Genomic DNA, 26397 nt, shown 5'->3' with positions numbered 1-26397 from the left:
TTCTTTCAAAATTTTCTATATATAGAAAAATTTGTAAAAATTTTATTTATATGGAAAATTTTGTCAAAATTTCATTCCTATCGAAAATGTTTACAAAATTTTCTTCTTTAAAAAATTTTGTAAAAATTTTATTTCTAACGAAAATTTTGTCAAAGTTTTATTTCTACAGAAAATTTTGTCAAAATTTTATTTCTAGAAAATTATGTCAACATTTTATTTCTAAAGAAAATTTTGTCAAAGTTTTATTTCTATAGAAAATTATGTCAAAATTTTATTTCTAAAGAAAATTTTGTCAAAGTTTTATTTCTATAGAAAATTTTTTCAAAATTTTATTTCTATAGAAAATTTTGTCAAAATTTCATTCCTATAGAAAAATTTGTAAACATTTTATTTCTATAGAAAATTTTGTATCAATTTTATTTTTAAAGAAAAATTTGTCAAAGTTTTATTTCTATAGAAAATTTTGTTAAAATTTTATTTCTATAGAAAATTTTGCTAAAATTTTATTTCTATAGAAAATTTTGTGAAAATTTTATTTCTATTTATTTCTATTTTATTTCTATAGAAAATTTTGTCAAACTTTTATCTCTGTAGACAATTTTGTCAAAATTTTATTTCTATAGAAAATTTTGTCAAAATTTTATCTCTATAGAAAATTTTGTAAAAATTTTATCTCTATAGAAAACTTTCTCAAAATGTTATCTCTATTGAAAATTTTGTCAAAATTTTATTTCTATAGAAAATTTTGTCATAATTTTATTTCTATAGAAAATTTTGTCAAAATTTAATTTCTATAGCAAATTTTGTCAAAATTTTATTTCTATAGAAAGTTTTGTCAAAATTTAATTTCTGTAGAAAATTTTGTCAAAACTTTATTTCTATAGAAAAATTTTTAAAATTTTATTTCTAAAGAAAATTTTGTAAAAATTTTATTTCTAAAGAAAATTTTGTCAAAATTTCATTCCTATAGAAAAATTTGTAAACATTTTATTTCTATAGAAAATTTTGTAGCAATTTTATTTTTAAAGAAAATTTTGTCAAAGTTTTATTTCTATAGAAAATTTTGTAAAAGTTTTATTTCTATAGAAAATTTTGTTAAAATTTTATTTCTATAGAAGATTTTGCTAAAATTTTATTTCTATAGAAAATTTTTGTGAAAATTTCATTTCTATTTATTTCTATTTTATTTCTATAGAACATTTTGTCAAACTTTTATCTCTGTAGACAATTTTGTCAAAATTTTATTTCTATAGAAAATTTTGTCAAAATTTTATCTCTATAGAAAATTTTGTCAAAATTTTATCTCTATAGAAAATTTTGTCAAAATTTTATCTCTATAGAAAACTTTCTCAAAATGTTATCTCTATTGAAAATTTTGTCAAAATTTTATTTCTATAGAAAATTTTGTCATAATTTTATTTCTATAGAAAATATTGTCAAAATTTAATTTCTATAGAAAATGTTGTCAAAATTTAATTTCTATAGCAAATTTTGTCAAAATTTTATTTCTATAGAAAATTTTGTCGAAATTTAATTTCTGTAGAAAATTTTGTCAAAACTTTATTTCTATAGAAAAACTTGTAAAAATTTTATTTCTACAGAAGATTTTGTCAAAGTTTTATTTCTATAGAAAATTTTGTCAAAATTTCATTCCTATAGAAAAATTTGTAAAAATTTTATTTCTATAGAAAATTTTGTAAAATTTTTTTTTTCTATAGAAAATTTTGTAAAAATTTTATTTCTAAAGAAAATTTTGTCAAAATTTTATTTCTATAGAAAATTTTGTAAAAATTTTATTTCTATAGAAAATTTTTTCAAAGTTTTATTTCTATAGAAAATTTTGTGAACATTTTATTTCTATAGAAAATTTTGTAAAAATTTTATTTCTATAGGAAATTTTGTGAAAATTTTATTTCTATAGAATATTTTGTAAAATAAAGAAAATTTTGTCAAAATTTTATTTCTAAAGAAAATTTTGTCAAAATTTTATTTCTAAAGAAAATTTTGTAAAAATTTTATTTCTATAGAAAATTTTGTAAAAATTTTATTTCTAAAGAAAATTTTGTCAAAGTTTTCTTTCTATAGAAAATTTTGTCAACGTTTTATTTCTATAGAAAATTTTGTCAAAATTTTATTTCTAAAGAAAATTTTGTCAAAATTTTATTTCTATAGAAATTTTGTAAAAATTTTATTTCTACAGAACATTTTGTCAAAATTTTATTTCTATAGAAAATTTTGTCAAAATTTTATTTCTATAGAAAATTTTGTTAAAATTTTATTTCTATAGAAAATTTTGTCAAAATTTTATTTCTTAGAAAATTTTGTCAAACTTTTTATTTCTATATAAACTTTTGTCAAAATTTTATTTCTAAAGAAAATTTTGTCAAAATTTTATTTCTATAGAAAATTTTGTCAAAATTTTATTTCTTAGAAAATTGTGTCAAAATTTTATTCTATATAAACTTTTGTCAAAATTTTATTTCTAAAGAAAATTTTGTCAAAATTTTATTTCTAAAGAAAATTTTGTCAAAATTTTATTTCTATTGAAAAGTTTGTCAAAATTTTATCTCTATAGAAAACTTTGTCAAAATTTTATCTCTATTGAAAATTTTGTCAAAAATTTATTTCTATAGAAAATGTTGTCAAAATTTTTTCTCTATAGAAAACTTTGTTAAAATTTTTTCTCTATAGAAAACTTTGTTAAAATTTTATCTCTATTTATTTCTAAAGAAAATTTTGTTAAAATTTTATTTCTAAAGAAAATTTTGTCAAAATTTTATTTCTATAGAAAATTTTGTCAAAATTTTATTTCTATAGAAAATTTTGCCAAAATTTTATCTCTATAGAAAACTGTGTCAAAATTTTATCTCTATAGAAAATTATGTCAAATTTTTATTTCTATAGAAAATTTTGTCAAAATTTTATCTCTATAGAAAACTGTGTCAAAATTTTATCTCTATAGAAAATTGTGTCAAAATTTTATCTCTATTGAAAATTTTGTCAAATTTTTATTTCTATAGAAAATTTTGTCAAAATTTTATTTCTATAGAAAATTTTGTCAAAATTTTATTTCTATAGAAAATTTTATTATTTCTATAGAAAATGTAGTCAACATTTTATTTTCTCCTTATTTTATTTCTATAGAAAATATTGCAAAATTTTATTTCCAAAAAAAAAAAAATATTTTCAAAATTGTATTCCTATAATTTTGTCAAAATCTTATTCCTATAGAAAATGTTTTCAACATTTTATTCCTATACAAAGTTTTTGTCAAAATTGTATTCTTATATAAAATTTTGTCAAAACTTTATTCCTATAGAAAATTTTGTCGAATTTTTTTATCTATAGAAATTTTTGTGAAAATTTTATTATACCCTTCACCACTACTGTGGTACAGGGTATAATAAGTTTGTGCATTTGTATGTAACGCCAAGAAGGAGTAATCTTAGACCAACCTTTTAGTATACGGATCGGCTTAGAATTAAATTCTGAGTCGATTTAGCGATGTCCGTCTGTCTGTGTGTCTGTCCGTCTGTCTGTCTGTTGGTGTATTTTTGTGTGCAAAGTACAGCTCGCAATTTTAGTCCGATTGTCCTAAAATTTGGTATAGGGTCCTGTTTCGGCTCAAAGACGATCCCTATGGATTTTGGAAAAAATCGGTTCAGATTTAGATATAGCTGCCATATATATTTTTCACGGATCTGGTCATAATTGGCGTGTATATCAACCGATCTTCCTCAAATTCTGTACATCCGAATATTTTATGTGTCTCGAAAAACTTGCAAAATATCAGCCAAATCGGTTCACTTTCAGATATAGCTCCCATATATAGCTTTCGCCCGATTTACACTCATTTGCCCACAGAGGCCAATTTTTTGCTCCGATTTAGTTGAAATTTTGCATAGGGAGTATAATTAGCATTGTAACTATGCGTGCCAAATTTTGTTGAAATCGGTGCAGATTTGGATATATCTCCCATATATAGCTTTCGCCCGATTTACACTCATATGACCACAGAGGCCAATTTTTAACTCCGATTTAGTTGAAATTTTGCACAGGGAGTAGAATTAGCATTGTAGCTATGCGTGCCAAATTTGGTTGAAAACGGTTCAGATTTAGATATATCTCCCATATATAGCTTTCGCCCGATTTACACTCATATGACCACAGAGGCTAATTTTAAACTCCGATGTAGTTGAAAATTTGCACAGAGAGTAGAATTAGCATTGTTGCTATGCGTGCCAAATTTGGTTGAAATCGGTTCAGATTTAGATATAGCCCCATATATATGTTTTTCTGATTTCGACAAAAATGGTAAAAATACCAACATTTTCCTAAAATCGCCACTGCTTAGTCTAAAAGTTGTAAAAATGACTCTAATTTTCCTAAACTTCTAATACATATATATCGAGCGATAAATCATAAATAAACTTTTGCTTCAGATTTAAATGTTTCACATATTTTTTTACTAATATTGTGTTCCACCCTAGTGCATTAGCCGACTTAAATTTTGAGTCTATAGATTTGTAAAAGTCTATCAAATTCTGTCCAGATCGAGTGATATTTAAATGTATGTATTTGGGACAAACCTTTATATATAGCCACCAACACATTTGACGGATGTGATATGATATCGAAAATTTAGATCTACAAAGTGGTGCAGGGTATAATATAGTCGGCCCCGCCCGACTTTAGACTTTCCTTACTTGTTTTTTACTAACATTGTGTTCCACCCTAGAGCATTAGCCGACTTAAATTTTGAGTCTATAGATTTTGTAGAAGTCTATCAAATTCTGTCCTGATCGAGTGACATTTAAATGTATGTATTTGGGACAAACCTTTATATATAGCCCAACCCATTTGACGGATGTGATATGGTATCGAAAATTTAGATCTACAAAGTGGTGCAGGGTATAATATAGTCGGCCCCGCCCGACTTTAGACTTTCCTTACTTGTTTCTATAGTAAATTTTGTCAAAAATTTATTTCTATAGTAAATTTTGTAAAATATTTTGTAAATTGCGCATCCTTTTATTTAGGTTGCCTATTCTTTCATATCACATAAATATTTTTCCAGTGTACGTAAGTTCAAGATGGACACATTTGTAGTAAAATTGACAAATATAAAGAAATATTTAAATCTCAAGAAAATTGAGTTTTAAAAAATATTCAATTAAAATTTTTTTATAGATTCAACAAATTTTTTAATTGAAACAAAAGTCAATCACAAAAATTAAAAAAAAATATCAATTAATTTTTTAATAGGTTTTTATTCATTTCTGGGTTTGAAGACATTTCAATAAAAACTTAATTGGATCAATTAATTTCGTGATTGAAGACAAAAAATATTTTTTTTTGTGTGTAACTAAGGCAATCAAATTAATTAAATGTTAATTTTTTTTCGTTTTAGATTACATGCTACGCTTCTAAATACAACAAAAAGATCGGTACGTATTTACGTTTAGTACAAGATATAATCAATTAAAATTTTTTTATAGATTCAACAAATTTTTTAATTGAAACAAAAGTCAATCACAAAAATTAAAAAAAAAATCAATTAATTTTTTAATAGGTTTTTATTCATTTCTGGGTTTGAAGACATTTCAATAAAAACTTAATTGGATCAATTAATTTCGTGATTGAAGACAAAAAATATTTTTTTTGTGTGTAACTAAGGCAATAAAATTAATTAAATGTTAATTTTTTTTTTCGTTTTAGATTACATGCTACGCTTCTAAATACAACAAAAAGATCGGTACGTATTTACGTTTAGTACAAGATATAATCAAATACTTCCAAATCTATTTTGTATACAATTGGTCTATTGCATCTAGGAAACCTTTTATCATTGACCTATTCTTTGGTCGCATACGAAAACGATGGCATTGTTCATGTTCCATTTATTTGTCACATTTTACGTTAATGGGTTCTTAACATTTTGTGATAAGCACTTGAGTAGGGTCATAAAAATTTAATGTATTCAAAACAGTTTCCCCCAAGAGAACTCCACAAAATATCCCAGACAATACAAAGAATAAATTTTAGGTGTTGAAATGTCCGGGAAAAGAATCCAATGCGCTTGTGGTTCATAATATCATCCCAATCGCCCTTAATAATGAACTCGTGCGGTTCCTTTTGTTTCTTTGTCTTTGGAATGATCTGTCCCAGCAATATAAACCAATTAGTATTGTGATAGGCTTGGACACCTTATGGTCATGTAATCCATCATTAGTATTTCATGGTGCCCCCCAAGAAATGCGTAATGCGTACCTAGGAAGACTTCAGATTGCTATTAACGGCATTGCTGGCTTTGGTGGCAGTCTGTACATTTCACTTTTTGTGATCTAAGCATGTTAGTGTTACGAATGACAATGGATGCATGGAGAACTTTCTCTAAACCGCCTACCCTCAAACGTTCATTCCATTCAAGCGAACAAAAACTGCATAGAATGTCATTACGCATCTCAACTCAACTAAGCTGGGATCGGTGGTAGAACGATACGGCGATAGTACCTTTTGGCTGGCTCATCTAAACCAACCATCATCGTTCCAGCAACCATGTCACATAACAAAAATGCCGTTGTTTCACTCCGACAAATTGCCTTAAATCACCAGAACATAATGGGATAAGATAATGGAATGGGACATGGAGCGCCTCCGTTATATAGCTCGAACGAAGAGAAAATCACAAAAGAAACCAGCGCGCACGTGTATTATGATCCATGTGCCGCCTGTCCGCCCTTTCCGGGCCAAACTATCTAGAGACTCTATAGACAAGCAGCATGCAAGTTTTCACAAATTTTCCGGGACACATAATCACAGCCATATCACCATGAATAGTTTCATCCAACAATAATGTCCTACATCCGATGAATTCAGGCCATAACACTTTAGAGCTATTGAGAAATGAGAACTAGCAAATCTACACTGATAAATCTAATCATTGTTCTATGTAAAGGACGCCGGCATAGACAACAGACGGATATTAAATGACAAGAATATTCCACTTTTGGCAAATGCTAAAAACCACCCTCTCTCGTATCCTTTTTGTGTCCTCAATAGAAGATTTGTGAAATCAAAAACGTATTGAGAACGGATGAATGCGATTTACTTTCGTCGAGTTGAAATGAGCACAGTGGGTCAAATAATTACGGCTACACTAATTTCAATCTCATTTACTCTGTAAATCGTTTCAATAAATATGGCAGACTTCTTTAGAAGATTATCAGAGTATAAAACCATGGGAATGGATTTGAGGGTTGCGGAGTTTTTATTAGTGGATGGACCCCTTGAAATTTAACCCTAAAATGTCATTGAAGTAGGACGCCAAAAATTAGAAAACAATTCTATTTTGGGGACGGTATAAATATAAGCCCCAAAACCCAAATGAAACAGGACCACAAATGTGAGGCGACGTTCATAATGCAAATGAGCCCCAACAAAATGTTAGTGAAAAATGAAAATCGACCCCAAAATAAAATTAGGGCTCATTCTCACTTCTCAATTAAAGGGCCGTGTGAAAATGAACCCTAGCAAACAATCAAAACAATTTTGATCTGATACAATGCTATTTTGGAATAAAAGTGTGTATAGTTGACACCATTGTCAAATCTCAGAAAGCTAAACAAAGCTGTCACAATTTTATTTCTATTGAAATTTTTTGCAAAATTTTATTTCTATAGAAAATTTGTGCAAAATTTTATTTCTATAGAAAATTTTGTAAAAATTTTATTTCCATAGAAAATTTGGTCAACATTTTATTTCTATAGACAATTTTGTCAAAATTTTATTTCTATAGAAAATTTTGCCAAAATTTTATTTCTATAGAAAATTTTGTCAACATTTTATTTCTATAGAAAATTTTGTCAACATTTTATATCTATAGAAAATTTTGTCAAAATTTTATTTCTATAGAAAATTTTGTCAAAATTTTAATTCTAAAGAAATTTTTGTGAAAATTTTTACTTCTAAAGAACATTTTGTCAACATTTTATTCCTACAGAAAATTTTGTAAAAATTTTATTTCTATAAAAAAAGTCAAAATTTTATTTCTATAGAAAATTTTTGCTATAAAAAATTATTTTTATGGGAAATTTTTGCAAAATTTTATTTCTATAGAAAATGTTGTCAAAATTTTATTTCTATAGAAAATGTTAGCAAAATTTTATTTCTATAGAAAATGTTTGCAACATTTTATTTCTATAGAAAAATTCGAAATTTTATTTCTATAGAAAATGTTTGCAAAATTATATTTCTATAGAAAATTGTGGTTGAAATAGTTTGTCAAAATTTTATTTCTATAAAAAATGTAAAAATTTTATTTCTATAGAAAATGGTGTCAAAATTTTATTTCTATAGAAAATTTTTGCTATAGAAAATTATTTCTATAGAAAATGTTTGCAAAATTTTATTTCTATAAAAAATTTTTACTATAGAAAATTATTTCTATAGAAAATTTTTGTTCAATTTTATTTCTATAGAAAATGTTTGCTATAAAACATTTTTTCTATAGAAAATTTTTGCAAAAATTTATTTCTATAGAAAATTTTTGTCAAATTTTTATTTCTATAGACAATTTTGTAAATTTTTATTTCTATAGAAAATTTTTTTTAGAAAAATTTTCTATAAATGTTGTCAAATTTTTATTTCTATAGAAAATTTTTGCTATAGAAAATCATTTCTATAGAAAATGTTAGCAAAATTTTATTTCTATAGAAAATGTTTGCAACATTTTTTTTGTATAGAAATTTTTTGCTATAGAAATTTATTTCTATAGAAAATTTTTGCAAAATTTCATTTCTATAGAAAATTTCGAAATTTTATTTCTATAGAAAATTTTTGCAAAATTTTATTCCTATAGAAAATTGTTGTTGAAATTGTTTGTCAAAATTTTATTTCTATAAAAAATGTCAAAATTTTATTTCTATAGAAAATGTTGTCAAAATTTTATTGCCGTAGAAAATTTTTTGCTATAGAAAATTTTTACTATAGAAAATTATTTCTATAGAAAATTTTTGCAAAATTTTATTTCTATAGAAAACGTTTGCAAAATTTTATTTCTATAGAAAATTTTTACTATAGAAAATTTTGTCAAAATTGTATTCCTATCAAAATTTTCAGAAAAACTTATTTCTATAGAATTTTTTATCCAACAAAAAAATTTTCTGACAATTTAATTTCTTAAGAAAAATTGTCAAAATTTTATTACTATAGGAAAATGTAGAAAATTTTTACTATAGAAAATTATTTCTATAGAAAATTTTTGCAAAATTTTATTTATATAGAAAATGTTTGCAAAATTTTATTTCTATAGAAAATTTTGTCAAATTTTTATTTCTATAGAAAATTTCGAAATTTTATTCCTATAGAAAATTTTTGCAAAATTTTATTTCTATAGAAAATTGTAGCTATAAAAAATTATTTCTGTAGAAAATTATTTGTATAGGAAATAATTTCTATAGAAAATTATTTCTATAGAAAATTTTTGCAAAATTGTATTTCTATAGAAAATGTTTGCAAAATTCGAAATTTTATTTCTATAGAAAATGTTTGCAAAATTGTATTTTTATAGAAAATTGTTGTTGAAATTGGCTGTCAACATTTTATTTCTATAAAAAATGTCAAAATTTTATTTCTATAGAAAATGTTTGCAAAATTTTATTTCTATAGAAAATTTTTACTATACAAAATTATTTCTATAGAAAATTTTTGCAAAATTTTATTTATATAGAAAATGTTTGCAAAATTTTATTTCTATAGAAAATTTTGTCAAATTTTTATTTCTATAGAAAATTTCGAAATTTTATTTCTATAGAAAATTTTTGCAAAATTTTATTTCTATAGAAAATTGTTGCTATTGAAAATTGTTCTATAGAAAATAATTTCTATAGAAAATTATTTCTATAGAAAATTTTTGCAAAATTTTATTTCTATAGAAAATTTTTGCAAAATTTTATTTCTACGCCCTCAAAAAAAATCGCTTCTGTAACATATACTCCAAACACATTTTGCTTCAAGCATATATATTTTCAGGATTGATCCAAACAAAATATTGTTTGTATTGTTCCAACATATTATGTTTCACCTTAGGGCATACACTGGTAGAAAAAAATTTAATGAAGTTTTCTGTGTGTGGATATATTTTTAAGGGGCCAATTAGTTACTTCCATTATTTTACTTGCAGAATACTCTCTAGGTCTGTCTCTCTTTCTAAACACATATATGTTTATAGGCTATTTCTAAATTAATATATGTTTGTATCTAAGCATATTATATTTACAAACAGTTTATGTCCCAAACATGTTATGCTACTTTGTGAACATTATATGCTTGCATTTCAAAATATTGTGTTAAACAATTTGAGTTCCAAACATATAATTTTTACACCCAAACATATGAAAACCGGTCTTTTTCGTCTGTGTATAGAAAATGTTTGCAAAATTTGATTTATATAGAATTTTTTTGCAAAATTTTATTTCTATAGAAAATTTTTGCAAAATTTTAGTTCTATAGAAAATTGTGTTAAAATTTTATTTCTATAGAAAATTTTGTTAAAATTCTATTTCTATAGAAAATTTTGTCAAAACATTTTATTTCTGTAGAAAATTTTGTCAAAATTTTAATTCTACAGACAATTTCGTTTCTATAGAAAATTTTATCAAAATTTTATTTCTATAGAATATTTTATCAAAATTTTATTTCTATACAAAATTTTGTCATGGAATGGATGGAAATGAGTCAAGGGATTGTAGTTAAGGCCTTACGCTTACCTTAATGGAAAAATATGTAAGCCTTTTAAAAATGTTCTTCACATCTGTGCTAAATTTGGTATATATCGGTCCATGTTTCGATATAGTCCCCATATAGACCGATCTCCCGATTTGAATTCTTGAGAGCATGAAAGCCGCAATGTTCATCCGATTTGCTTGAAACTTGAAATCTAGAAGTATTTAGGGTCATATGGAACTGAGTCACATTATGTATATATCGGTCCATGGTTTGATATAGCCCACACATAAACCGATCTCCCGGTTTGACTTCTCAAGGGCATAGAAACCGCAATACGCATCCTATTTTCATGAAATAGGAAATCTAGATGTAACAGGTTTGCTGATAAGTCCCCGGTCTAACAAAGAAAAGCACTTTTTTTTGTCAAAATTCGTTTTTATTATTCAACATAGTTCCCTTCAAGAGCGATACAACGATTATAACGACCTTCCAATTTTTTGATACCATTTTGGTAGTACTCCTTCGGTTTTGCCTCAAAATAGGCCTCAGTTTCGGCGATCATCTCCTTTTTTTCCCTGCGAGCATCCTTTTGAGGTCTGAGAACAAGAAAAAGTCGGTGGGGGCCAGATCTGGAGAATACGGTGGGTGGGGAAGCAATTCGAAGCCCAAATGACTTGTGGCACGGTGCGTTGTCTTGGTGGAACAACACTTTTTTCTTCTTCATATGGAGCCGTTTTGCCGCGATTTCGACCTTCAAACGCTCCAATAACGCCATATAATAGTCACTGTTGATGGTTTTTCCCTTCTCAAGATAATCGATAAAAATTATTCCATGCGAATCCCAAAAAACAGAGGCCATTACTTTGCCAGCGGATTTTTGAGTCTTTCCACGCTTCGGAGACGGTTCACCTCACCGGTCGTTTTTTTATTTTGTTTATTTATTTTATTTTATTTGTTAATTTATTATTTTTTTTTTAATTTTATTTCTATAGAAAATTTTGTTAAAATTTTAGTTCTATAGAAAATTGTGTTAAAATTTTATTTATTTATTTATTTACGGCATCTCGAAGAGAGAGGTTAGGGTTTCGACGAGGGAGCCACCGTGGTGCAATGGTTAGCATGCCCGCCTTGCATACCCAAGGTCGTGGGTTCGATTCCTGCTTCGACCCAACACCAAAAAGTTTTTCAGCGGTGGATTATCCCACCTCAGTAATGCTGGTGACATTTATGAGGGTTTCAAAGCTTCTCTAAGTGGTTTCACTGCAATGTGGAATGCCGTTCGGACTCGGCTATAAAAAGGAGGTCCCTTGCCATTGAGCATAACATGGAATTGGGCAGCACTCAGTGATAAGAGAGGAGTGCACCAATGTGGTATCACAATGGACTGAATAGTCTAAGTGAGCCTGATACAGTGGGCTGTCACCTAACCTAAACTAACCTTCATAATAAGGATGAAGCTATGATGTTAATAGACAACTTTTTTACTGGATGAAGACCACCGGAGAATATATTGTTTTATGTGGTCAGCTACTTTATTGACGCTACAAATAATAACAAGGCATTGCGAAAAACGTTGAGGCAACCGTGGTGAAATAGTTAACATGTCCGCCTTGCATACATAACAGGTTGGCTGCTAAGTCCCCGGTCTAACAAAGAAAAACACATTTTTTTTGTCAAAATTCGTTTTTATTATTCAACATAGTTCCCTTCAAGAGCGATACAACGATTATAACGACCTTCCAATTTTTTGATACCATTTTGGTAGTACACCTTCGGTTTTGCCTCAAAATAGGCCTCAGTTTCGGCGATCATCTCTTCATTGCAGCCAAATTTTTTCCCTGCAAGCATCCTTTTGAGGTCTGAGAACAAGAAAAAGTAGCTGAGGGCCAGATCTGGAGAATACGGTGGGTGGGGAAGCAATTCGAAGCCCAATTCATGAATTTTTGCCATTGTTATCAATGACTTTTGGTACGGTGCGTTGTCTTGGTGGAACAACACTTTTTTCTTCTTCATATGGGGCCGTTTTGCCGCGATTTCGACCTTCAAACGCTCCAATAACGCCATATAATAGTCACTGTTGATGGTTTTTCCCTTCTCAAGATAATCGATAAAAATTATTCCATGCGCATCCCAAAAAACAGAGGCCATGACTTTGCCAGCGGACTTTTGAGTCTTTCCACGCTTCGGAGACGGTTCACCGGTCGCTGTCCACTCAGCCGACTGTCGATTGGACTAAGGAGTGTAGTGATGGAGCCATGTTTCATCCATTGTCACATATCGACGGAAAAACTCGGGTGTATTACGAGTTAACAGCTGCAAACACCGCTCAGAATCATCAACACGTTGTTGTTTTTGCTCAAATGTGAGCTCGCACGGCACCCATTTTGCACAGAGTTTCCGCATATCCAAATATTGATGAATGATATGACCAACACGTCCCTTTGATATCTTTAAGGCCTCTGCTATCTCGATCAACTTCATTTTACGGTCATTCAAAATCATTTTGTGGATTTTATTGATGTTTTCGTCGGTAACCACCTCTTTCGGGCGTCCACTGCGTTCACCGTCCTCCGTGCTCCTTTCACCACGCTTGAATTTTGCATACCAATCAATTATTGTTGATTTCCCTAGGGCAGAGTCCGGAAACTCAATATCAAGCCAAGTTTTTGCTTCCACCGTATTTTTCCCCACGAATCATTTAAAGGTTGGTACTAAATAAAAATAATATGCATTTAATGCTAGCGACGCCATCAGCCAACCTGTTATTTTAAATTTATAAAATGCTGTGACAAATTTAGTATTTGTATATCGGTCCATGTTTTGATATAGCCCCCAAATAGATCGATCTCCCGATTTGACTTCTTGAGAGGATGGTAACCGCAATTTTCTTCCAATTTGCTTGAAATTTAGAAGTGTTTTTGGTATTGGAAGCACGGTTGCCACAGTTGGTAGAATTCTACCAAAAATTTTAGATTTTTTACTGGTTGGTGGATTGCTACAATTCTCCATGTTTTGGTAGATTTTGGAAAATATTCCTCTCCAACCAAGAGGTACAAAATTTTCTATAGAAATAAAATTTCGACAAAATTTTCTATAAAAATAAAATTTTGCCAAAATTTCCTATAATAAAAAAAATTGAGAAAATTTTCTATTAAAATAAAGTTTTGAAATAATAAATAAAATAAATAAAATTTTAACAAAATTTTCCATAAAAATAAAATTTTAACAAAACTTTCTATAAAAATAAAATTTTTACCAAATTTTCTATAAAGATAAAAATTTTGACAAAATTTTCCATAAAAATAAATTTTTTACCACATTTTCTATAAAAATAAACATTTTTACAAAATTTTATTTAAAAATAAAATTTTGACAAAATTTGCAACTACACTGAAAAAAAATTGTCGTGAGGTCAAAGATTTCATGTCTTTAAAATACGAATACAAATTTTGCTTAGCATAGAAGACGCATTTCTCTAAAATAAAGTTATTTTCCTTGTCCAAAAGTCGATAAACTTTTCAATGAAGTCGTATTGTCCTTATAATTAAGTGATTTGACTTAAAAATGGGTATCTTAACATGAAAGAAAAAAATTATAGGCTAAGGTCAACTTGACTTTAATAATTCAGAAAAATTCTTTAAATTTAATGAAATTGTCTTTAAATTTGTTGTCTTTTTGCATCTTGACTACAAAGCAAAAAATCGTTCAAATATAGGACATATTTTTCAAAACTTTATTTTAAAGAAGTTTTTTACTTCAAACATAGCATAATTTCTACTTGGAAAATAAAGTTGCCGTTAACTCGTTTTTAAAGGACTTTGATAGCATATGAAGAAAAAAAGCTGAGAAAGCGAAAAATTAAAATTTGCTTCCTAGAAGCAAGTACACAAAACCTAAATTTAAAAGAGAATTGTGTCTTAAAAGTATCCTCACTTGTATTCTCCGCTTCTTTGGCTCTGAATCAATACCAAATTTTTTTAAGTAAAGACAAAATCTTTGGAGCCGAGTATGCTTTTTTTCAGTGTACAGGTTATCTAACAATATTTTCAATTTCAAACCATTTCTTTCTCCAATACACTGTGCCGGCAATAGAGTGGAGCATTTGATGCATTCTATCTATGTATGTGATAATTATTGTTTTGTAAATATCCACACTACACATGTCTAGATGTAATGTAATTACACATACACATGAATTTGATGAGAAATATAAACAAAACCAAAGTAAACGCAACGTGCGTGTGTAAAATTTCGCTGACAGATGTTAAAAAGATCTCCCCTTTAAACTCAACAACGTTATCATCATTCATCGAGTATCACATGTGCTACAGAGTTGGCTGCATTCGTATACACTCGTGCGCTCATCCCACTGCACGCTCTATCATCAGACAAACCCATACAGTAAACAAAAAAAAACAAACTCGTGCATGGTGTTAACGGGATACAATGGCATATTTTTTTTATTTGTCTCTTTTTCGAAGACAAGGCAACACTAGGATCAGCATCCATCCAAAGTCAATTCACAAATGAGTTATTTTTCCATTTTGTTTTTGTATTCCTCGTGTAAAAAATGTTTACCTTTTCACATGCTCCAAAGTATAATATTATCCCCGGAAGGATGGTAATTTTCATCCACTTTATAAACTGATATACGAAGAATGCTATCATCCAACTTCATTCTTCAATGGATATACGATACACACAACAACAATAACAACATATACAGGAGACAAAATGCGTTCAGTAGAAAAACAGACAGCCAGAGAACGCGAATCGTTGACACACAAACAGAAATCACATTTATATCTCTTATAATGGAACAATTGTTTCAATTTGTGGATGTGTTTTTGTAATCGCAATTTTTGCTACCCAGATTACTTTGCTTAACATTAAGTCATAGTACACCTTTGGGATTAGTAGATGAGATTTGGTACAACCATCTCTCAAAAGCTAAATAATTAATTTTGTATGTGCAAGAAAAATGATTTTGTTCGAAATTTAATTTATATTGCAAGGATTGATTAGTTTTATTTATTGTTACACAAAACTTATGTTATGTTCAGCATAGAGAATCCATGAATTGCACTCAGAAAAAAAATCAACCATTTAGTGTGTAAATACAACAATACCTACTGTCAGTAGACCAGGACTCGTTTATAAGTGTAATAGATATAGAAAGCCAAAATTTCACGACATTTATCGTTAATGCCTAGCGGTGAGTTATCATTAGGGCTGTCATTCGGGATCGATTTTTATAAATCCCGGGATTCTAGATTTCAAAATATAGAATCTCGGGATATTCCGGGATTTTTTTCGGGATCTCGACATTTTCGGTATTCTTTAATAAGTTTATGCAATAACAATCTACGGCGCCAAAAAATTGTTGTAATTCAATATTATTAACAAAAGAACATAAGAGTTAATTAAAAACCAACCAACGAACACTTAGTCCAATTGAACAATATTAAGAAAAAAAAAAAACAAAATTAAGACAAAAATAATTTAAAACTCAATTTCATATCGTTATCTTACTCAGCAAAACATTTTAAGGACTTTTATTAGATTAGGTCTATTTTCGTACACTATGTTAATCCTTTTGTACTTTATCGTTTTAAGTAACTTCTTAAAAATATCAAGGCATCCAAATTTTTATCAAATAAACGCGATCTTGCCATATTCTCAATCCCGTCCCGAAAATCCTGGGATTTCGGGACGGGATTTATCTCGGATGACAGCCCTAGTTGTCATATTATATTCTAAACTACCCGCAGTTTTGTATTACGACTTAAATTATTTTAAGATTGAATTTCTTAACCATAAGAATATCGCTTAAAATTCAAATTATAACTCTTTGTATTTATTATGGCTTTCATTCGTGATCGATTTTTATAAATCCCGGGATCTTGAAATTTTTAGCGGGATTCTTTAAATATTCTGAGAAATAAAAATCTACAGCATCAAGCATATTTGGTTTAATTCAATTTTATTAACAAAAAACGTAACAACAGAACATAAGAGCAATTTATAAGTGCTACTTAACAAAAAATATGAACACAACAAAACATATTAAGGATTTGCTTTTAACCCATTACACGCCAGGACAATTTAAAATAAAAAAAATGTTAAATTAATTTATATATTTACACTGAACTTCTGTTAAAAAATATTTAAAAAAAAAAAAACAAAAAAAAAGAAACGTTGCCTAATTTCATTTATAAACAAAGTTCTGCGATATTAAATGTTGCCAATTTTCTGTACTCAAGCGAGTACAATGGCAGGAAATGGGTTAATACTTCGTCGTTTTATGTAACCTCTTAGAAATATCAAGGCATTCAAAGTTTCATCAGATATACACGATCCTATCTTATAGGATAGGATCTAAGGGTCGTTTATACTGAATGAAGACACCAATTTATTAACAAAAAATCCTAAAAGCTGCAAATTTAACAAATTTAGATTATTGCTTTGGGATATCGAAATTCAAAATAAAAAATCCCGGGATTTGGAACTATTTTAACAAAGTAACATCGAAAATTTCAACGCGAATAGCTAACATAGTACCGGCCTTATGGTGGTAAAAATATTTTACGTTTTGCGTAAACCAGAATAGGGGGACAAATTCATTGACGCTTAACGATATAGTGTTGCCATTTTAAACTCTAGACGTAGTTGTTGCACGGTCGTAAATACTAGAGGTCCTTGGATACTCCTTAAATAAAGTACATTGGTAGTATTCCCCCCTCATTTAACCTCCACGCTTAATTGTCCATTCTTAATTCCCGTTTATTTTCCATGTCTTTAGGTGGCTAATATGTTCGGTTTTCGAGCTGAAAATCACTTTATTTTCGCGATTACTTCTCCTGAAATTATCAAAATTGTAAATAAAAACAAACATATTCCTGTAAAGTCTTGCCGAAATTACCCATCTAGGATAATTTCTTTGGATTTTGCTTTGCATAACAGGTTGGCTAATAAGTCCCCGGTCTAACAAAGAAAAACTCATTTTTTTGTCAAAATTCGTTTTTATTATTCAACATAGTTCCCTTCAAGAGCGATACAACGATTATAACGACCTTCCAATTTTTTGATGCGTTGTCTTGGTGGAACAACACTTTTTTCTTCTTCATATGGGGTTTTGCCGTTTTGCCGCGATTTCGACCTTCAAACGCTCCAATAACGCCATATAATAGTCACTTTTGATGGTTTTTCCCTTCTCAAGATAATCGATAAAAATTATTCCATGCGCATCCCAAAAAACAGATGCCATTACTTTGCCAGCGGACTTTTGAGTCTTTCCACGCATCGGAGACGGTTCACCGGTCGCTGTCCACTCAGCCGACTGTCGATTGGACTCAGGAGTGTAGTGATGGAGCCATGTTTCATCCATTGTCACATATCGACGGAAAAACTCGGGTGTATTACGAGTAAACAGCTGCAAACACCGCTCAGAATCATCAACACGTTGTTGTTTTTGGTCAAATGTGAGCTCGAGCGCCACCCATTTTTCACAGAGCTTCCGCATATTCAAATATTGATGAATGACATGACCAACACATTCCTTTGATATCCTTAAGGCCTCTGCTATCTCGATCAACTTCATTTTACGGTCATTCAAAATCATTTTGTGGATTTTTTTGATGTTTTCGTCGGTAACCACCTCTTTCGGGCGTCCACTGCGTTCACCGTCCTCCGTGCTCATTTCACCACGCTTGAATTTTGCATACCAATCAATTATTGTTGATTTCCCTGGGGCAGAGTCCGGAAACTCATTATCAAGCCAAGTTTTTGCTTCCACCGTATTTTTTCCCTACAGAAAACAGTATTTTATCAAAACACGAAATTCCTTTTTTCCATTTTTTTCACAATGACAAAAGTTGCTTCACAAAAGACGCTCTATATCACAAACAAATTGACTTAGTGTGTAAATATAACCATAGCGATAGGCGGTAGGCGAACACTTATTTACGTGTATTTCTTATGGGAAGCCCAAAATCCGCGACGGAATACCGTGACGGCTAGCGGCGTATTGACAACAAAAACGCTAGGAAACGTGAAAAAGGGAATTATTCGCCGTCAAGCTTATTGTATTTGCCGTTGCGGCAAAAATGTTTCGCCTACCGCCTATCGCTATGATTATATTTGCACACTTACAGACGTCAAATTTTGACACGAATCATTTGAATGTTGGTACTATATAAAAATAATATGCATTTAATACTAGCGACGCCATCTATGTGTCAGACCGGGGACTTATCAGCCAACCTGTTAAATACCTCTTTATACGTAATGCGCTTTACTGACTATCAGTTATTCCGGACGACAGTGCTCGTGTCGAACATATCTCATATATTGTGCACATTATGAGTTAAGTCCGAAGGCATAATCGATACTGCTACATGTTTATGGGATCGATAACACATTTACCGATTATTTAGTCATCGCCGACAAGTCGTATCGATCCGACACACTGTAAGATTCTTTACAAACAGCGACATTCCGTCCGGAATAAGATAGTCTGTAAAGCGCATAACACTTGCCAAAAATTGTGTTGCATACAAATTTTGGTTTCGTAGCATTTGTGTGATAAGGTAAGTACTATGTTCGCTTTTCGAGTTGAAATTTTCGCGGTTACTTTATTAAAACAGTTCAATATGAAGCAGACAAATTAACTCAATTGATGCGAAGTTTCTTGTTCCCCTAGATTTCGACAAGACTTTACAGGAATATTTTGGTTTTAATTTATAATTTTGATTATTTCAGGAAAAGTAATCGCGAAAATAAAGTGATTTTCAACTCGAAAACCGAACATAGTACCCACCTATACTCGTAATAATTGCACAACAAATGTGGCAACACCAATTTGAGTTAATTGCAGTTGCCACTGTATTATGCATGTTAATCGATGAAGAATTCCGTAGAGATCTTGATACAATACTCTGAGAATCAGTGCAGACAGTATTGGGAAAAATTTTTCCGCGTACGGAACTATTCGCACGAACTCATTCCTTCGACTGCAATACTAAAAACCAGAGAATGAAGCCGCCGAGTCGCGCCGCTGATTTCAGTCGCCGCCGACCATTTTTTGTCAGTCGACGCCGCCGCCGAATATGTCGACTCGTCTCGACTCAAATTAAGCCGCCAATTAATCAAAAATATCGATTTAAATCAGAAAAATATAATAAAAATTGTAGTATTTTTGCCAAAATGGTGAACCTTCCATCCACAATCAATCAATTCCCAACTGCTATAACATTTTTGCAAATATTTAGCTCAGAAAATTTTAACTAAATATAAATTTGATTGTAAGATAGGTTGTACAACTAATCTCCTTACCATTCGAATAACTTCAAATCAGAGAATGAAGCCGACCCATTTTTGTCGGCGGCGGCGGACAATAAAATTTTGCCTCCGGCGGCGGCGGCTTGACGGCTGAGCCGATATAAATTTGTTCACTCGGCGGCGGACAATTATCCATTATAAAATCAATTTGAAGTTAATCGAATGGTAATGAGATTAGTTGTACAACCTATCTTACAAACAAATTTACTTTTCGTTCAAATTTTCTGAGCTAAATTTTTGCTAAATTATTATAGCAGATTAAATATGATTGGTTGTGTTCAAAATTTTGGAAAAAATACGACAATTTAATAAAAAATTTTCTGATTTAAATCGATATTTTTGATTACTTGGCGGCTAAATTTGAGTCGAGATGAGTCGACATATTCGGCGGCGGCGTCGACTGGCAAAAAATGGTCGGCGGCGACTGAAATCGGCGGCGCGACTCGGCGGCTTCATTCTCTGCTTCAAATTGGTTTTATAATGGATGATTGTGCGCCGCTGAATGGACAAATTTATATCGGCTTAGCCGTCAAGCCGCCGCCGCCAGAGGTAAAACTTTAGTGTCAGCCGCCGCCGACAAAAATGGGTCGGCTTCATTCTCTGCTAAAAACAGGTATATTGTCTATCGAAAGGTCTAGTATCGACATAGGGAAACTTGGTGTAAATTAAGTTTATAGTAATGATGATTTAATATGGCGTACTTGACACAGAACTCATACACATTTTCTATTATATATTAATTTTTGAATTCTTGCTTTGGATCATTAAAATTATACTGTACTCTGGCGCATACATTTTTTATTAAATATTTAAATATCAATAAGTATAAATTTTGTTTATTTTTTTATAAAAGGTTGTGAAAAATTTGTTTGGGATTTATATATTGATTAAATTCAAGATTTTTAGGGACACCTTGTCTTAAAAACTCAGGAACAAATCATAAATATTATTGAAATCAATCTTAAATTGGAGTTTATTGTATTTCTTCTGTTATCTTTGGTGAGGGTACACACAATTAATGTCTCGTATGAAATAATTGCCAATATGTTTTTGATGCTAACAGTGTGTGGTGCGAAATTTATTGCAAATAATTATGGAATTTCCCTTAATTTCTCAATTTCTCGATAATATCTGGATATTCGAACAATATCATTTCGAATAAACACCGAAAGGAATGCAAGTAATTATGCGATTGATTCTCCATCACATACGTTACACACTTATTTGGCTCCCTTCTGAAGGGGATGTGTAACTGAGAATGTGAATGTTTTTGTAAACAAATGTGCTTTCATGTAAACATCATTCATACGGAGAACACAGACACATCTCTCATCTCGTAAATATTTCACTGGATTTCTTTTCTGTTCTCCTTCTTGCGGTCTTAATAGTGCTGCCGTGTATTCTTCTTAACATAAACAAGTAATAAAATAAAAATTGGTTGGCTTTTAATTCATTGTGTTAGCCACACATATACACATAAGTATTTACATGGAAGTATATATATGTGATTTATATATCAAAGTGTGTACATACAAACATGTACATTTATTTGGATGAATATGGATTTTCGTATATATTTTGAGTTTAAGCCACTTGCAACATACATACAAACATTGAAGCATACAGTTTTTATTTTAGGCTGTAACACATATACATACACTGTTAAATTCACTGGAATAAAGAAGAGAAGACTGGAAGTTTGAACTAACGGTGGAGGCTAATACAAACACAATGCTAGCAACGGTATAACAATATAACCGAAAACATCCCCTAAAATTTCCAAAGAGAACGTTTTGTGTGTTTCGTTCTATTAACACGAGAGAAAACGAAAGCCTTATAGAGCACTTGAGTACTTCCAATAGGCTTTTGATACGAGGAACGTTGACAAATTAGTGACAAAGTGACGGAATTTAAAATTGATGCAAGAGGCATATTAATTACACCAGCTATAAAAATCACTAATGCCCTGTTCTTCTATTCCAACGAAAGCTTTCTTTCGTATTTCAAACACGATTTCCGCTCGTGCCAAAAAAATTCTACCACAAAAAAACAAAATTATTTGTATGGTAAATTTGGTTAAAATGTTATTTCTATAGAAAATTTTTGTCAAAATTTTATTTCTATAGAAAATTGTTGTCAAAGTTTTATTTCTATTGAAAATTTTGTCAAAATTTTATTTCTTTAGAAAATTTTTGTCAAAATTTTATTTCTATCGAAAAGTTTTTTCAAAATTTTATTTCTATAGAAAATTTTGTCAAAATTTTATTTCTTTAGAAAATTTTATTTCTATAAAAAATTTTGTCAACATTTTATTTTTATAGCAAATTTTGTCAAAATTTTATTTCTATAGAAATTTTGTCAACATTTTATTTCCATAGAAAATTTAGTCAAAAGTTTATTTCTATAGAAAATTTTATCAAGTTAACAGGTTGGCTGATAAGTCCCCGGTCTAACAAAGAAAAACACATTTTTTTGTCAAAATTCGTTTTTAGTTCCCTTCAAGAACGACGCAACGATTATAACGACCTTCCAATTTTTTGATACCATTTTGGTAGTACTCCTTCGGTTTTGCCTCAAAATGGGCCTCAGTTTCGGCGATCACCTCTTCATTGCAGCCAAATTTTTTCCCTGCGAGCATCCTTTTGAGGTCTGAGAACAAGAAAAAATCGCTGGGGGCCAGATCTGGAGAATACGGTGGGTGGGGAAGCAATTCGAAGCCCAATTCATGAATTTTTGCCATCGTTCTCAATGACTTGTGGCACGGTGCCTTGTCTTGGTGGAACAACACTTTTTTTTTCTTCTTCATATGGGGCCGTTTTGCCGCGATTTCGACCTTCAAACGCTCCAATAACGCCATATAATAGTCACTGTTGATGGTTTTTCCCTTCTCAAGATAATCGATAAAAATTATTCCATGCGCATCCCAAAAAACAGAGGCCATTACTTTGCCAGCGGACTTTTGAGTCTTTCCACGCTTAGGAGGCGGTTCACCGGTCGCTGTCCACTCAGCCGACTGTCGATTGGACTCAGGAGTGTAGTGATGGAGCCATGTTTCATCCATTGTCACATATCGACGGAAAAACTCGGGTGTATTACGAGTTAACAGCTGCAAACACCGCTCAGAATCATCAACACGTTGTTGTTTTTGGTCAAATGTGAGCTCGCGCGGCACCCATTTTGCACAGAGCTTCCGCATATCCAAATATTGATGAATGACATGACCAACAGGTTCCTTTGATATCTTTAAGGCCTCTGCTATCTCGATCAACTTCATTTTACGGTCATTCAAAATCATTTTGTGGATTTTTTGATGTTTTCGTCGGTAACCACCTCTTTCGGGCGTCCACTGCGTTGACCGTCCCCCGTGCTCATTTCACCACGCTTGAATTTTGCATAACAATCAATTATTGTTGATTTCCCTGGGGCAGAGTCCGGAAACTCATTATCAAGCCAAGTTTTTGCTTCCACCGTATTTTTTCCCTTCAGAAAACAGTATTTTATCAAAACACGAAATTCCTTTTTTTCCTTTTTTTTACAATAACAAAAGTTGCTTCATAAAAGACGCTCTATCTCACAAACTAATTGACTTACAGACGTCAAATTTTGACACGAATCATTTGAAGGTTGGTACTATATACAAATAATATGCATTTAATACTAGCGACGCTATCTATGTGTCAGACCGGGGACTTATCAGCCAACCTGTTAAGCAAAAAATGGAAATAGGAATAGAACATTTCTAGTTTTCAAGATATCGACAACTGAATTGTGTATTGTTTTTTATGTTATTCTTTGTAAGTATAGCTGCATTATTTATTAAATTAAAAATAAATCAAAAAATATTAAAGCAAAATTCATTATTTTAGGCTTGGTTTGCGAGATATAGGCCATTTTGCAAATGTTATCATTTTTTTAAATTTGTTTTGAGATTTCGTCCCAATGGTCTTTGTAAATTCCGTGTTTTTAATCGAATTCGCAAGGTAAAAAAGCACCGTAGGAGAATTTTTATTTAAAGAAAACCCACTCTATTTTTCGATATTTCGCCATTGAGGTCTTTCTAAAGTCCGTCTTTTTTTAATCAAATGCGGTATATAAAACATTGTGTTTGAAATAGGGATACCAGATTTTGAAGAGGCAAAAAGAGCACATTCAGTTTATAAAAAGTGCACACTTTTTCTAATAAAATAAAAACATTTAATTCCATAATAAATCATTTAAACATAAAAAAAGGTTCATAACATATACATAAAATAAACCACTTTCAACTCAAGCTAATTTTCTTACAATACTTTGTAGGTCATTTGTTTGGTGCTTTTGTGAAAAAATTTTATTAATAGAAGTTTGTTTACATTTAGAATAGAATACAAAGTGAAGAAGCAACATCGGCGTGCTCTTCTTCCACTCTGATATATAAAGTAAAACACTATTTAATTACAAAATAACTGCGTAGGAAAATCTCGTAGTGTGACATTTACGTATGTTCAGTTGACTTTTACCATTTATTGAATCGCGTTGGAGTAATATTTGTTGTTGCAAACATAGAGTACTTAACTAAAAATAGAGCACTTTTGCGTGCTCTTTTGGCCTATCTGGTTTTAAGAGCACATTTTGTAAAAAAGAGCACATGTGCTCTTTAAAAGGGCACGTATGGCATCCCTAGTTCGAAATCAAATATAAATGTATGCCCTCAGCCGTTGAACCGATTGGATAACTTGTCATAAATTATAAATAATCCATCATTATTTGTTCAACACGTTTCGCATACACAGAAAAATATCACCAAAATATATCCAAATAAAATGATGATACAATTAACTTTTTAATCAACTCTGAAGACTAAGTCAGTTAAAAACAAAATAAATTTTAATTTAATATTTATTTCAAACAATCAATTTTTTAATCAAATTAAAAACACCAAGTCAGTTAAGAACGTAATTGAAAATAATTACGTTTTTAAAAATTAATTTAAAAAAATAAAATCAAAAATTTTAGTTTTGCAATCAACATTTGTTTAGTCAATTTGTAGTTAGTCAATTAAAAAATTAATTGAAATTGCTAATGAAATCAGTTAATTTTGTAATCAAGTATTTTTTATGCCCAACTGAAACTGTGATTGAAACTATCATTTTCGTGATTAAAGACTTTTAAATAAAAAAATAATTGGATCAATTAATTTCGTGATTGGATCCGAAAAAAATTGTGTAACGTCCCTGCCAGCATTTCAAACTTCCATTTCATCCTCATCGCTACCACAGACTCATAAGTGACACTGCAACAATGGCCAACTATGATGGGGCAAGCGTATGAAAAAGTATGAAATGTACATGAAAGTATTTTGCCATCACTATTGTTACAAGAGCCATTTTATATTTTGTGCAACACCAAGCGCAACTATCTTCTTATAATTTATTTAAATAAAATTGATAATGAAGTGCTGAAAACATTTGGAAAGTCAAAAATTGTTCACCAATATAGGTGGGTATTAAGTTCGAGTTTAGCCGCTAAAATCGTCATTTTTTCGCGATTAGTTTTCTTTAATAATCCGTTTTAAGGAATACAAACTTTGTGAAAATTTGCATTGGGCTATTCCCCCATCAAGTTATAATTAAATCTGCAACAAATATGTATAATTTTATGCCTCTTTTTACTGATTTATTTTTCACTTTATTGAAAAAATTACGATTTTAGCGGCTAAACTCGAACTTAATACCCACCTATATTGGTGAACAATTTTTGACTTTCCAAATGGAATAAAGTGATTGTGTTTCAGATATTTTACAGACACGCTGCCTCCATCGAGAATAAAAACACTGGCTGATAGACGCTGTAACATGTAACATGTCACTAGTAAATCAACGTCATTCTATTGTTAATGAAAAAATTATGTTAAATTTGTTGTGATAGTGGTATAAATGTTATATTTATAAGAATTTATAAATGTTTAATCAAATTAATAAACATCTAAATAATCGTGTTTTGCTTGACGTAATGATTCTTTTACAACTATCTTAAAATTCACTTTTTCAGATTGTTTGAAAGGGCTCTTATTGGCGTCGTTCTAAATTTATTAAAAAAGGCACCTAATAATTGCACTCATGCGATACTTTTTTGTAGTAACTTGGCGTGGTACAACTTCTCAATAGTGACGGCGCTTTTCCGACGAGTTTTGGATGTCGTATACGATTATTGGCAGGGGTAGAGTTTAGTCAAATATCTCATATTTGACTCCTTTTTTAGTTCTCAACATTTTTTTAGCTTCCCTCGTAATTAGATTCCAGACAACAGCTTGCAGTTGATTCCAATGCATTCCATCATAAATGGTAGTGTGTT

General features: G+C 30.1%; 1 protein-coding gene across 2 annotated transcripts in view; it reads left to right on the top strand.

The window, feature by feature from the left end:
- The window catches only part of Nrt (Neurotactin), a 127905-nt gene that overhangs the window by 64857 nt on the left and 36651 nt on the right, over window positions 1-26397 (top strand). Inside the window, exons 2-3 of one of the 2 annotated variants that reach the window (XM_075307966.1) lie at window positions 5411-5447; window positions 5719-5755. The gene's annotated coding sequence lies outside the window, so the exon portion shown is untranslated. The remainder of the gene's footprint in view (window positions 1-5410; window positions 5448-5718; window positions 5756-26397) is intronic. The other variant, XM_075307967.1, reaches the window with a different exon arrangement.

Source organism: Haematobia irritans, chromosome 4, assembly GCF_050003625.1.
Source record: "Haematobia irritans isolate KBUSLIRL chromosome 4, ASM5000362v1, whole genome shotgun sequence".
NCBI lineage: Eukaryota > Metazoa > Arthropoda > Insecta > Diptera > Muscidae > Haematobia > Haematobia irritans.
This window is presented reverse-complemented; position numbering and strand designations above follow the sequence as displayed.